Source organism: Sycon ciliatum, chromosome 3 (assembly GCF_964019385.1).
Source record: "Sycon ciliatum chromosome 3, ocSycCili1.1, whole genome shotgun sequence".
Taxonomy (NCBI): domain Eukaryota; kingdom Metazoa; phylum Porifera; class Calcarea; order Leucosolenida; family Sycettidae; genus Sycon; species Sycon ciliatum.
The window spans coordinates 28,087,034-28,101,870 of NC_088645.1; the positions used below are offsets into that span (position 1 = coordinate 28,087,034).

The 14,837-nt window shown below is 47.5% G+C and overlaps 1 protein-coding gene across 4 annotated transcripts in view; it reads left to right on the forward strand.

Moving 5' to 3' along the window:
- LOC135812625 (uncharacterized) overlaps positions 1 to 5,471 on the forward strand; it is an 81,379-nt gene extending 75,908 nt beyond the window's left edge. For all 4 annotated transcript variants that reach the window (XM_065325923.1, XM_065325924.1, XM_065325925.1 and 1 more), the window contains one exon: positions 4,499 to 5,471. The gene's annotated coding sequence lies outside the window, so the exon portion shown is untranslated. The remainder of the gene's footprint in view (positions 1 to 4,498) is intronic.
- The last annotated feature ends 9,366 nt before the right edge of the window (positions 5,472 to 14,837 follow it).

The window sequence follows — 14,837 nt, forward strand, 5'->3', positions numbered from 1 at the left end:
ACCGGTAGACAAAGGAGAAAGAGACAGAGAGAGACAGACATACAGACAGAAACACAGATGAACAGATGGACAGACAGAGAGAGAAAGAGAAAAAGAAAAAGAAAGTGAGTGATAAAGAAAATGAAGCCAGAATTTACACTTAGGGTGCAGAATCAGCAAGGACATTCTTACCCAGCTCAAGTTCACACTACCACAAGAACGTATGGAGCGGTGGAGAATTGTGGCAAACCACACATGAAGGGATTGCAGTACCAGAATGAACACGGGATGAAGTTATCAGTCCTCTTGCGACTTGAACAGACACAGCACTTTGATATGCTTCTTTTGTCGACATAGCTCTTGCTTCAAACTGCGTATGTACAGCGCTTCCAGAGAGGGCACGCACACGCGTGTGCGCACACACACACACACGCACACACTACTACTACTACTATTGACAGCTGCCAGAAATGGCCACGCCGCTCCCCAAAGGGAGGTACTGTCAGAGAGGTTAGGGGAGAGGTAGGCAGTGCTTCAAATGGCGCTCCAGGTCCTGTCGCCTCCGAAACTGGCGACGCACACACACACACACACACACACACACACACACACACACACACACACACACACACACACACACAAGAGTATGTACAGCGCTTCCAGAGGGGCACGCACACACACACATACACACACACACACACACACGAGCGTGCCCACGCGAGCCAGGGTGCGCATGCACATACACACACATGCATACACACACACACACACGCACACACACACACACACACACACACACACACACACACACACATATGAGCCAGCGCACACGCACACATACACACACACACACACACACACACACACACACACACACACACACATATGAGCCAGTGCACACGCACGCACACAGAACCTTCCAAAGTGTCCCCTCTAAGAGGTGCGAGCAAAGTCCCATTTAGAAGAACTTTTTTGAACTTTGCTCCCGGACTATGTTGATGATGAGGCCATTACAAAAGTTTTCTGAACTGATAAGGGAACTGTGTACCTTTATCATTTCAGATAACTTTTGTAATAATCTGCTTTGCAGAATGATCCGAAAACTCCTATGCGCCGTCATGCTGTTAGTTTGCACTAGTATAGATTTGACAAGCCAACAGGCAACAGCAAGAGTGCATAAACCAGAGTTTGTGTGTGTGCATCCATATTGCATAAAACCAAGAGTACATAACCCCCCAGAGTGTGCAACGCCTGGTCCAGCTCTGCATAGGGTCTTGGTCGAGCGGAATCGGATCTTGGGGTCATAATACCGTACACTAGGCATCTGAGCGGAACCCGGGGAGTCACGGGTACTCTCCGATTAAAAACAATGGTGCCTTGCCTCGAGACCGGCCTTGCGCTGGTATGGAGTGCACGCATGACATCAGAAGATCCAATTACGATCGACCAAGACCCAATGCAGAGCTGGATCAGGCGTTGCACACTCTGGGGGGTTATGTACTCTTGATAAAACCAATGACGCGGTGATGTTTTTTAGTCTACGTCATCTGAATCATGAATCATAGAATGTGGTCTTTGGGTCGTTCATAAATGACGGATTTTTCATTGAATAGGGAACAGAAAGATGACGAACAATGGAGGAACTGAAAAAGAAAATGTACGAAAATGGGAAGGAACTAGTAAAAAAGTGAAATAATTAGATAATAAGGTGCATCTAGCTAATAGATTTGAACTCGGATGTTGAGTTAAAGTAATCATGGATAAAAACAAAGGAGAAAATGTTACGAGTTATGATTAAAATAAATTAAATCAAATATAGTCATCGAGTGCTACAAAATCGCACAAAACTGACAAGGAAATTTTGCCTCATTCCGTGCTGCGGCCCACAGTTAATTGGGAACTCGTGGCCTGGCACGAGGGAAACATGGATGCAGTGAATGGAATTTTTGTCTTTGACCACATTGTGGGTCGCTCTGATCTACTTACCTCCTATCGCTTTATGAGCTGCATCTGTGCCTTGATCCTAGAGGGTGGTGGTGTTCCTGCCTTGATCCTTGAGGGTGGTGGTGTTCCTGCTTTGATCCTTGAGGGTGGTGGCATTCCTGCGGATGCGAACAACTAGGCGTCCAGCCAAGCCTCACGTGAACCGTGAATTTTTTTACCGTATGCCGCTATAAAAAATATCAGATTATGAGATTTTAAGGACATGTTGTGTGATTTTGTCCATAGGGCCTACTTTGTACAACAAATTTCAGAACTATCACCTGCTGCAATCTTCCATAGCTTCCCCAATTTGTGTTCGCATAAAAGTCATTGTGAGCATGGTGAAATAACAATAATGTCGCTGTTTTGCAGCTTATTGCGTGTCAAGTCACACCCTTACTCAGGAGGAAAGAGAAAAGGCTATAGGGGGTATTTGGGCAAATTCCTGCTGTAGAACCTCCTTTCAATTCGGAAATGTGGTATGTCATTCCAAAAAACATGGAAAAAGAAGAAGAAAAAGTCGCTCATGACGGGCTCGAACCCATGAGCCGCAGAAAGTAATAATGTCTCCACTCATGATCTGCACAGAAGGATGCTGAGAAGACCAGTTTGTGACACCCAATTGAGCTACCTTAAAAATCCGTCCTTATGCAAAGTTGTGTATGACCCACTGCCCCCCTCCTCTCTTTCCCATTACTTGTTTCTATTTCCCCCGTTCTTGTACCAATTAGAAATTTTTTAACAAACTGCGTCCATTTAAGTACCTTATTTTTACGGGTTGTAAGTCGACCCCGGTTATAGGTGGACCCCCGTATCCGGAGGTCTCAATTCTGCGTTTTAAAGTGTTCACCCAAAGAAGCACTACAAACCACCTCCTGCTACTAACACATCAACAAATCATGTAAACATGTCAACATTACTTAATTATAAGTTTCCGTGCATGGCACGGTCAGTGGAGTTAGCAACACACCAACATCCTTGCCATAAGCAACACTTGTACATGCATAACATGCATGTACTTCGAATTCCCGCGTTTCCGCACGGGACTGTGCGGAGCATGCGCATTACTCCAATTCGCCATGCTGTTGTTTCTTGCTCTTCGCTTTGCTGTGCTGACGGTAAAATTGTTTGACAATCGCAGCCAGTTTCTGATCACCACCACCCACCCCATCATCTCTCACTAGCATTCCATTCGAAACCATCCCGAAAGGGAGAACAGTAAGGATCGTGAGTCAGGCCGGCATTGAGCCAAGTGCGCCTATAATAGCTCGCAAGTGCATCATTTAAGCCATCCCGTAAGGGAGAACAGTAGGGATCGTGGGTCAGGCCGGCATTGAGCCAAGTGCGCCTACATTCGCCCACAAGTGCATCCCTACTGCATGCTCGTGTATTGACACATCTGAATTCAACAGTAGGGATCGTGGGTCCGGCCGGCATTGAGCCAAGTGTGCCTACGTTCGCCCACAAGTGCATCCCTACTGCATGCTCGTGTATTGACACATCTGAATTCAACAGTAGGGATCGTGGGTCAGGCCGGCATTGAGCCAAGTGCGCCTACATTCGCCCACAAGTGCATCCCTACTGCATGCTCGTGTATTGACACGTTTGAATTCTCGCCGGGCGATTGTTGCCCCAGTTAGTGTCGGCATTGGCCATACTAACGCACAGCGGTGCTTGCAATACTAGCTCTGGCATTGGACCAGAATATTGCATTACTGTATGCGGCAATTGTTGCCTATCTCCTGGTAATACAACGCGTAATAGCTCCCAAACAGGTCGGCTTGTTGTGTGGTTGGTAATGGAGGGTATAACGTACCAATCCTTGAAAAAAATGCCAATAAACTGGCAACAATGTGTACACATGGTGCACTTGTGCATGCAGTGCAGATCATTTTTTTGTAAGATACAGATAGTTCCCGGTTATAAGTCGAATCCCGGTTGTGAGTCTACCCCCACCCTTTCTCCGTCTATTTTAAGTCGTAAAAGGTCGACTTACAACCGGAAAAATACGGTATAATATAAAAGTAAGATCTCACGTCTGTGTGTGGGGTACAAGTTGGTCAGTTGAACTACTGCCCATGCGTGTTCTACGTCATAGTGAAAGACTGCTATTTGCAACAATCCATCCTACACTACTCAACATAGTGCACCAGGTGTTAGAATAAATGCGAAAAAAATAATATTCCGCCCGCGTTCCTGACCAGCCACCCGCTGTTTTTGCATCAGGACGGAATTTTCCCGAAAATTACGGGCGACCCTGGCATAACTGGAAAATACTGCTCTTCAGTTTACTAGTATATGAATATCTCTAAAGTTTAAGTTTATGACGGGATTTATGCCATTAGATACTGAACATAAATTCATAATGGAGTACAGTAAACAAAATAACATGCAAACTGGAACAGTAGCACAGTCCCTTAAAGTACTGCTGGTGGAGCTGCCCTTGAAAAGAGTTGTTCATCAGGATCTTATAAAATACAGCAATACTAACTTGCATTGAGACAAGGGCAATGTGTTGTGTTCATTTTGTTTGCAGTGCCGGAACAGTGGGAAGACTTTCTACAAGCCTTAGCAAGTGGAAAAAGCTGACGACCAGTTCCGGCCATTGTTAGCATTCCTGTAGTGTTACACCACGCATACACATGCATGCATATGTCAACACACCTATACACAATTATTATGCATGACTGTAAGAGGTAATAATCAGTACGCATTTCACACGATGTAACCTGATGCCTTGATTTCATTTCGTGTTGGAACTTCTCTGTACTTTGATGCTACTTGCATGAAGCTAATCTTGGCCTAAGGATATGTTGGTAGGAAATATTGATAAGGAAACTTAGCATTGATTGAATTGAAGCATGCACGATTTCAGGTTTGTCTATTATGACGGTTTACCTCTTCTGGTGGTCCATCAGGTTTGTTGCCTTTGATTTATTGTCAATGTCGCTGCATTCAGCTTCAACAAAGTTGATGGTTTATTACTATTCGAGTGAGCATTCGTACAACACATAGTGCTTATAGTAGATGCATTTCCATTGATATCTGTGAAGGAGTATTTTCGTCGTGCATTATTGCATTTTGCCTCCAAGTCTGTTAATCAGTAATCGCAAACCTGTAATTTCGTTGATTAATGTCGCTGCACTCAGCTAGAACGCAGTTGGTTGTCCATTGATCGGAGAGAGCATTCTTACAGCACATAGTGCCTATCGTAGATGTAATTCCCCTGAAATCTGTGAAGAAGTATATGCTCTGTGCGCTGTTACATTTTGCCTCCGAGTACGTTAGTTTGTCATTAGGAGTCTATACTTTTGTTGATACAATAATATCGTTGCACTCAGCAAGAATAATTGATTTTCATCCATATTGGAGTGAGCATTCTTACAACACGTGGTGCCTATCGTAGATTCAATTCCACTGGTATCTGTGAATAAGTATAATTCTCAATGCACTATTACATTTCGCCTCCAAGTCTGTTGCTAGTAGTTTGCTATAAAAAAATCGGGTACTAGTACTTCGAGATTTATGTGAGCGGTTGTGTTGTGGTTTATAGGGAGTTTCCCTATCATTAGTTTTATTCCAAGCAACTCGTACATGGCTGGGGCAGCCAATAGGGAGGTTTCGCTCTACGTAATTACGTATGAAAATCCGTATGTCGTCCACGCCGGGGAGCGAGGGCCGCTTTCATAAGTAAAACCAAGAGTACATGAAAACCAGAGTGTGCAGCTCGGATGGGTGGCTGTCACGGCGGAATTCCGTGATTACATCATTTTAGTGATGTAGTGCGTACAAGCAGGATTCAAGCAGGTCTCTTTCTGCACAACTGCAGCTCAGTTGTACGCACTACGCCATTTCCCGCCTCAGATCTGGGCCAAATATGATGTAATCACGGAATTTCGCCGTGACAGACACCCATAGCAGAAAAGGCCCCAAGCTGCACACTCTGGTTTTCATGTACTCTTGGTAAAACTCTCTACGGATTTCCGTTGGAAAGCTTGTTTCCTACGTTACGGCCTCCGTAGGACTTTTTGAAATATTTTTCGCATTTTCAGGACTTGTCCGTGGCAAAGTTCAAGCCGCGCGAAACACAAGGTAGATCTACACACACCGTACATCACTTGCAAAATACGATGGAAAACGCGGTTTCGGTTCGTGGTGCATGCGGTGGGCGCATGCAGCCAACACGTCTCCAAAGCAACAAGGCATGTTTAGCAGTCGTGGAGAAATCACGTAGAGCAAAACCCAACAGCTCTGAATTTCACGTTTAAAAATTACGTGCAGTTTCTACGTTATTTTCTTACGTAATTCCGTGGAGCGAAACCTCCCTATTGATCACTTTGGAGTGGTGATTGCAGGGTTTTTATAACCAACCATGGCGTATAACCCTAATGGGGTATTCACACGACAGGCACTTGCACGTTTTACAGGGAGTGACATACGAGAAAAGTGACTGTGTGGATTCACACAGCTGCAATCAACGACAGGCACGTTTGCATTTTTGAATGTTTCACCGTGGGTATTTCAAATTTTCAAAACACGCACATGATGATTACCATGCTCTAAAAGAGCCGCGTAAAAATCGAGTCTTGTTTCGCGCTTTTTGGTGTAACTAGAGAGTGCACGTTTTTTGCCTTTTTTTTCAAAACGTGGTGCAAATCTCACGTAACATGTAATTTTTAGAGGTTAAGTTACACGTGCGATGTGACGTGGAATTTTGCCTGGCAGGATTCGGGTTTAGTTCGCACACATATCAAATCTTCCAACAAAATCGATAAAACTACGGAAATAATCTACGTGGAGATAAAAGTTTAACTGGGAAGGTTCTGCTCTACGTTTTGGGAACGCGACGCAAAGAATCACGCGAACTTTCTTCGCGTTTCCGTAACGTAAAGAAATGCTGTTCTGCTCTACGTTTCACCAAGAGTACATAACCCCCCAGAGTGTGCAATTAATTGCGCAACTCCACTATGTATGGGTGCTGTCCCGACAGAATTTCAAGTTGACGTCATTTTGATGATGCAATGCGCACTGTACACGGATTATCAGACGAATCCGGAACCTGTGGTCGACCGAAGCCGATCGATCCTGTACAAATTATTGCAAAGAAAAACGTGTGATGCGTTGACACCCGTACACATGTTGTAAATCACTGCTGCAAGGAGCATTGCGTCATAAATAATGACGTCAACTTGAAATTCTGTCGGGACAACAGGGTATGGGGGAGTTGCACACTCTGGGGGGTTATGTACTCTTGGTTTCACCTAGAGAAGTCACGTGGAATGTGTACTGGGAATTTCCCCTTCCATATTTGGCAGTTTTCTGCATGCAGTTGATCGATACCCAGCAAATCCGTACGCATTTTCTCTGCGTGTGCCACAACGTAGAGAACCCCATCTCTGCGTAGAAATCTGGAGCCAAAACACGCGAAGCCGTAGACTCTAACCCAGACACCTGCTCTCTACGTGATTTCTCTACGTTTCACGTATAGCAGAACCTCCCTATTATCACTCCCCCCCCCCCTCTCGTGACCGCGGACTCCTGCATATACACTCACACAATAACCACACAACTGTTTAGGGATAGCGCGTTTCTTGTATTATGCCAAACTTGACACGCTGAGTCCAGCTTGACTCAGATGAGTTCCTGACTGCTATTTACTGCTCTAACATGAAGCCGTGCCTGGAGGAAGCGAAAGAGCGAAAACAAAACAAAATTCTGGCCTTCTGCAAGCAATAGCAAGTAATGAGTGCCGGCTGTGTAAAGTCGCACAACCATGAAGTCGACCGGATGATGGTGGGTACCGCCGGGTGTCCGGCACACATCTTGCTCTGCTGCTCCACCTGCGCATACCTTAATTATACGGTGGTGCGCTTACGGCGGGCTGCCTGGGCCCCAGATGCCTCCCTGACGCGCCACGGGGTGCAGTCGAAGCACCTGTATCACTTCGGTGATCCAAATGCGAATGCAGCCTTGCCGTCGCCCGCCGGCCTGCCGCCTACGCGACCAGCCTGAGAGTGGGCCTGCCGCATTTGGCGCTTCTAAACGCTGGGATCCGGTAGACAGCTCACTGGGCTGCCAAATACGTGACTGGCTTGAGGACAGTTCCATACTGCACGGCAGGGCGCCCAGCTCAGGTCGCACGCCGTAGCGGCGTGAGCTGGGTGCGGTGAGGGTTGGTGATAACTACAGTTTCCTCCTTCCTCCTCCGGAAACTTCCATTTATCACTCCCCCTCACATGACCGCGGACTCCTGCATATACACTCACACAATAACCACACACCTACAAAAGAAAGAAAAAGAGAAAGGGTCCAGCTGGCAGCAAGCAGAACACTTGGCGTTTTTAAATCTTAGAAACACGTTCAGGACTTTTTTTGTTTTTTAAGAACTTTAGCTCTAGGTTTACATTTTGGTATTTTTTAGCTTTTCGTTTTTTTCTTGTTGTTTCTTCCATGGTTGCTCCATTTCGCCTCTGACGTCGCAGTGGTAACCGAAACAAAGTTCACAACAGAGAAGGTCCAAGTGTCGGACACGATGTTCCCGGGCTATAGCCCTCCATTCAGGCTTGACCGCACAGCACACGGTGGTGGAGTTGCAATCTGGGTGCGATCTACTCTCCCAGCCTTGATCATCGATGAACTGGCCGCCCCCCAGCATGAAGTCATGTGGGTATCCATCCAGCTCAGCGCCGGGCACAAGATTGTCCTGGGAGGTGTCTACCGGCCGGGTTCTTGCGGGCCCGGTGACCTCTCACTTATCCATCATCTCGACGACACCCTTCCTTTGGCCCGTCAACACGGCGCTAGTCTCATTCTTGCTGGGGACTTTAACGTTCACAACCGTGCCTGGCTAAACAGCTCTAAGACCACACCGGCGGGCGAAGCACTTGAGGACACTTGTGCCGCGCACCTCCTTACGCAGCATGTTCAGACTCCTACTCGTGGCGACAATACCCTTGACCTCGTGATGTCTACCTTCAACTCCCCAGTATTGACAACCGCCACACCCCCTCTTGGGCTGTCTGACCACGTTATCGTTCTATCCGACTTCGTAGGCATATTACCTTGCCACGAGCCTGCAGCAAAGCGAACTGTCTGGCGGTACAAGAGCGCAGACTGGCATCGCCTCCGAGCTTTCCTTCGCAACTCTCCATGGCACGACATCATAACTGATGACCCGGACACCTCCTGTGTGCGGGTAACCTCCACTATCAGAGGCGCAATAGCCAAGGGACTTACCACGAGGCCGAGTGATCCAAAATGGTGGACACCGGAATGTACAGCTGCTATGAGGGCAAAGGACAAACGTTGGCGTCCCTGGAGAAAACACCCGAACGATCTTTCACTCAAAAAAGCTTTCCTCCGCTCCGTTACCACAGCCGTCAACATCCTAAGGCGATCCCAGGAAGCTAAAGAGGTCAGTATCCGTCACAGCCTGTCCACGGGCTCACTCAAGGACAAATAATGGTGGACCAAGTTAAAGTATGCTAGTGGGGACGGACGTAACACGGACATTCCTCTCATTGTTGATGCGGGCGGACGGGAGTTGGCAACTAGCCATGAGAAATCGGAGGCCTTTGCCACCTTCTTCTCCAGGAAGTGCAGTGTCACTGGCCAGGATCTTACTTCTGACGACTTACCTGACCTTGTTGCAACCGGAGCACCGGCACTCGCAGCCGTTCATTTTCGCCCCGCCACTGTCTACCGTCTGCTAGCGCGACTCGACATATCAAAGGCGACTGGTCGTGACGGCATTTCAGCCCGGGTCCTGAAAGAATGTGCCAAAGAACTTGCGAAGCCTTTGTCCCAGCTATTCGCTCTCTGTTTCAGGTGCGGAGTTCAACCAGAATCTTGGAAGACAGCTAACGTGGTACCGATCCACAAACGGTCTTCGCGCTCTCTTCTGAAGAACTACCGCCCAGTCTCGTTATTATGCATAATGTCCAAAGTTGTTGTTGTTGTTGTTGTTTATTTATTTTACATCGCAAGGCAAACGGGCAGTTCTGCCTACTATTATGGAAGCGATGACAACCAGTAAGAAGAGTCAGAAATGAAGAGAAAAATAAATGAAAATAAAAATACGAAAATGGAAGTAGCAATCAGGGGAGGCAGGCTCAAGACGAGCAGAAAAAAAGTAATGGAAACTATTGTCAATCGCCAACTGATGAACCATCTTGAGCGCCAGCAGCTCCTCACTCCCCACCAGTTTGGGTTCCGTAGAGGTCTCGGCACGGCAGACGCACTACAGGCGCTTCATAACGCCTGGGTGGACATCGTTGGCCAAGGTGGCGCGGCACGAATTCTCGCAGTCGATATAGCCGGGGCCTTTGACCGGGTCTCCCACGAGGGCCTCCTCTACAAGGTCCGGCAGCTCGGCATTACTGGCACTCTCCATAGCTGGCTATCGTCTTATCTTGACCGCCGTTCACTCCAGTGCTTAGTCGGCGGTCAGATTTCTTCTCTCTACCCAATCTCTGCAGGGGTGCCCCAAGGCAGTATATTGGGCCCTACGTTGTTTCTAATATACGTGAATGACGCTGCCGATGTTCTTGATGGCAATGCTCAGCTTGAGGCCTACGCGGACGATACGACACTATACAGTCTAGTATCCTCAGCTCAGTGCCCTCGGGACGCTGCACACACCTTGCAGGTATCCACAAACCGCCTGCATGAGTGGGGTTGCCGGTGGAACGTGTCTTTCGAGCCCAGCAAGTCACAGGCTATGACTGCTACCCTCCGACGCACTGACCTAGACCTGCCCCAAATCCTGTTTGGTGGTACCCCTGTACCGTAGGAAACCAGCATATCACTGCTTGGTGTTCGATTTGACTCCAAATTGTCCTTCGCTAGTCACCTCAGGACCGTGACCATCCGCGCCCAGCAGCGCCTCGGCTTTCTCCGACGAGCGGCCAACATTCTAACGCCAGCTGGCCGAACGACTGTCTACAAGGCATTCGTGAGGCCCCTGATGGAGTATGCCCCGCTTGTGTGGATGGGTGCGCCAGCCAGCCACATCCAACGTCTGGATAATGTTCAACGCCGCGCACTGCGCATCATTGGCCCTGGTGCAATTCTCCCCAGTCTGGCTGTCCGCCGGACTGTTGCTGCTCTCTCGTGCATGTACACATTGCATTTCATTACTGGTCCTCCTCAGCTACTTGCTGTATTGCCACCGCATCGCGTTTCTCCAGCCAACCCCAGAACCAGGAACCAGCACAATAATGCCACCAGCCACGCCTATCAACTGTCAGACACGCTCCCTGTCTCAGCTCCATCCGTCGTGAAGCGGTCGTTCCCGTACTGCTGTATTGGCGCATGGAACTCCCTTCCTGACAGGCTGCTGTCGCAGCGCCCACACAAAACACGTTTTCAGTCATTCAAGACAAAGGTCTACCGACACCCGAGAAACAGCAACTGGTACTGGGCAACAGATTCCCTGTAAATTTTCGAGCTCGTCGCTTGCCGGACCCGCTAATCCGCGTACCTGGCCTTGCTCAGAGTGCTCAGCTGTGTTTTGCATACATGGAAAAACTTGTTATGATTCTTTTCTTTTCTCTGCTTATTCTTTTACCAGGCGTAGGCCATCCCCTGGATTATCAAAATGGGTGCCTTATTATTTTTCTATTTTTCTGTTTTTCAGCTTGTTTTCTTTACACTTCTTTGTGCGAGTTTCGTTTCAGATCTATTAAAAAAGTTCATAAGTTTTGGTTGATGAAGTTGACATGTACATTGTACGTCAGTCCAAACACTGATAATAAACTATCTCTTTTCATCTTGTTTTTATTTTTCTAAACACCTACCGGTACTTTTACCCATTCTACTTCCCCATAGCTAGATCTAGCTTAGCTTTACATTTCTGTTTCTTTTTCCTGGTGCGTGCTTGTGGCATTGAAGCCGAGACCTTTGGTCGGTGGAGCCCCTGGTACCTCACCATCACTGCTGCCCAGTGCAGCCCCTGCTCAGTAGCTGTTTGTTTTTGTCCACATATTATTTATTTTACGAGTTGGGTTTGTGAATAATAGTAAAAAATAAATAAGTAAAAAACTGTTTGGGGATAGCGCGTTTCTTGTATTATGCCAAACTTGACATGCTGAGTCCAGCTTGACTCAGATGAGTTCCTAACTGCTATTTACTGCTCCAACATGAAGCCGTGCCTAGGCACGTATGAAGGGAAAGAGCGAAAAAAGAAAAAAAGAAAAATCTGGCCTTCTGCAAGCAATAGCAAGTAATGCGTGCTGGCTGTGTAGAGTCGCACAACCATGATTTTATCGGCGAGACCGACAAGACAAGACTGGGGGAGGAGTATGCATCTATGTCCGTGATGGACTGCAGCACAATCGAATAGGGATCACGAACGATATAGAAGCAGTGTCGATACATGTACGTCTTCAAGAAATCACACTAAACATTATTGCTGCATACAGATCGCCGTCCACGCCTGTCATATTCTGGCAGAAACTGACTGATACAGTGGACAACATCTTAGGATCCACAGCAGCAAAATCGCACACGATAGTCATTGGTGATTTCAATGTCAATGTTCAGAACCACAATCACCCACACTACACCCACCTCCAAACCTTCTGCAGCGATAACAGTTTAAGAAATGTGGTACTCGCCCCCACGAGGCTGCCGAGCAACTCCACCATTGATCTACCATTAGTACCTAACCTGCTTGCTCAGTTGCCAAACTCACAGCCGCTTGGAAACAATGTCAATTCCATCACATGCTCCGTTCATTCAACCATGCGACGTATGTGACCACCAACTTGTCATTCTCGAGCTATCTACCATGCTACGAACATTCAAAGAAGAACGCATTACTATTCGTAAGCCTCCAGTTCGAGCGATAAACATTCAACAATTCCAAGACGACATTAGCTCCAGTTTGACTGCTCTCCATAATAACAACACTTCGCCATCTGAGATCACTCTAAACGAGCACATTGCCCTATTCCAAACCTCAATAGCTGACACCCTTGACAAGCATTGTCCGACCACGACCATCACCACGTCACCACGATACAAACCTTCTCCTTGGGTGGACGGTGAACTAAGGCAATTACTCTATCGCCGGAAAAGAGCACATAGGAAAATGATACAGAGACCGGATGATCAACGTCTAACTCAGGCTTTCCGTGCTCTAAGGCGCGAAAGTAAACTCCTCATGCGAAGAAAGAAAGCTGCGTATTTCCAAAACGAACTGACTCGAAACAATCGCAACCCAAGGCTACAGTGGAAAACAATCAACTCTTTGCTTGGGAGAACAACTGTGTACCATGAGCCCCATGCCTCAGTCAAAGACATTTCAGCAACGTTCGCCAGGATAGTCTCACCTCGAGCCCCTGCCCCAGCAACACCTGCAGGTGCAGCTAGCACCGTGACCTTTGGACACCTCAACGTATCACCGACCGCTCCACAGCGCGCTTCGAGTGCACCCTCACGATCAGGCACAGGTATCGAACTACCGATCGGACCAATGCCAGAGCCGTCCCTCACTGAGTTTGAACCGGTGTCAGCAGCAACCATAGTGTCCCATTTGAAACGCCTTGACAGCCACAAAGCAAGTGGTCCAGATAAAATACCTCCGTCCATCTACAAACTCCTCCAGAAACAAATCGCTCCCTCTCTTGCCCAGCTCTTCACCATCTCTTTCAGATCAGGTATTTTTCCCTCTTTATACAAGATTTCCAACGTTCGTCCAATTCACAAGCGCGGGAGTTCATCTGATCCCAGTAATTATCGACCTATTTCCCTCCTCCCGATCGCTTCCAAGCTGCTGGAGAGGTGCGCGTATGAGCAGATCATGTCGCACATACAAGGTGAATCATTTCCGAACGCGTTGCCGAATGAACAGTTCGCCTACCGCAAGCAGCATTCCTGCGAAGATCTTTTAGCCACGACAACAAACGACTGGCAAGCATGTCTAGACAAGGGCCAATTTGTTGTCGCTGCTTTTCTCGATCTCAGCAAAGCATTTGACACAGTCAATCACGCCTCCCTTCTTCAAGAACTCTTCTCTATTGGTGTCGGTGGTACTGCACTGCAATGGATAGCTAGTTTCCTATGTGACCGTCGCCAACGAGTAGTCACGAAGCATCAGGAAGGTGAACAGTACACACCTACAAGAGGTGTACCTCAAGGGTCAACATTGGGTCCTGCCCTCTTTAACCTATCTGTCCGAGCTCTGCCATCATGTACCATCACGAGCAAGGTTCGGCAATTTGCAGACGACGTGTCTATGTATAAGGCAGGCACGAACTTGCAGAAACTCACTGATGATCTCTCTGCTGACATATCTGTCATCAGAGAGTACCTACGTGACCGAGGTCTCAATCTTAATAACTCCAAGACTCAATTTATCATCATAAGACAAAAAACAAAATGTGTTCCTCCTAACATCTGCCTTCGGCTCGGCGATGTCCTCATATCCCCAACACCAACGGTGAAGTATCTTGGCCTCACCATTGACGAACATCTATCATTCTCCTCATATGTCACTGAAGTTGAGAAAAAGGTCGAAACAAAACTTGCCATGTTCCGGAAGATCAGGGACAATCTGACACCGGCTGCGAGAAAGACCTTCTACTGCTCATTTATTCAAGCACACCTCGAATTTGGTTCTAATGCGTTTGTACACTGCCTTCACACCACACAACATGATAGACTAACTCGTATTGCTAACCGCGCTGTTAGGATTGTTTTTGGCTTCCCTTGGCACTATGATGTTTCAGTCTTACACACCAGATATGGCCTTGCTCCTATTGCACTGCGCTATCAGCTTAAACTGTATATTCTTGTCTTTCGGGCCCTACGTGGCATGTGTAGCACTCTGCTCTCTGATTGCTTCTGCCTTCGTTCTGCCACAACACGCACAG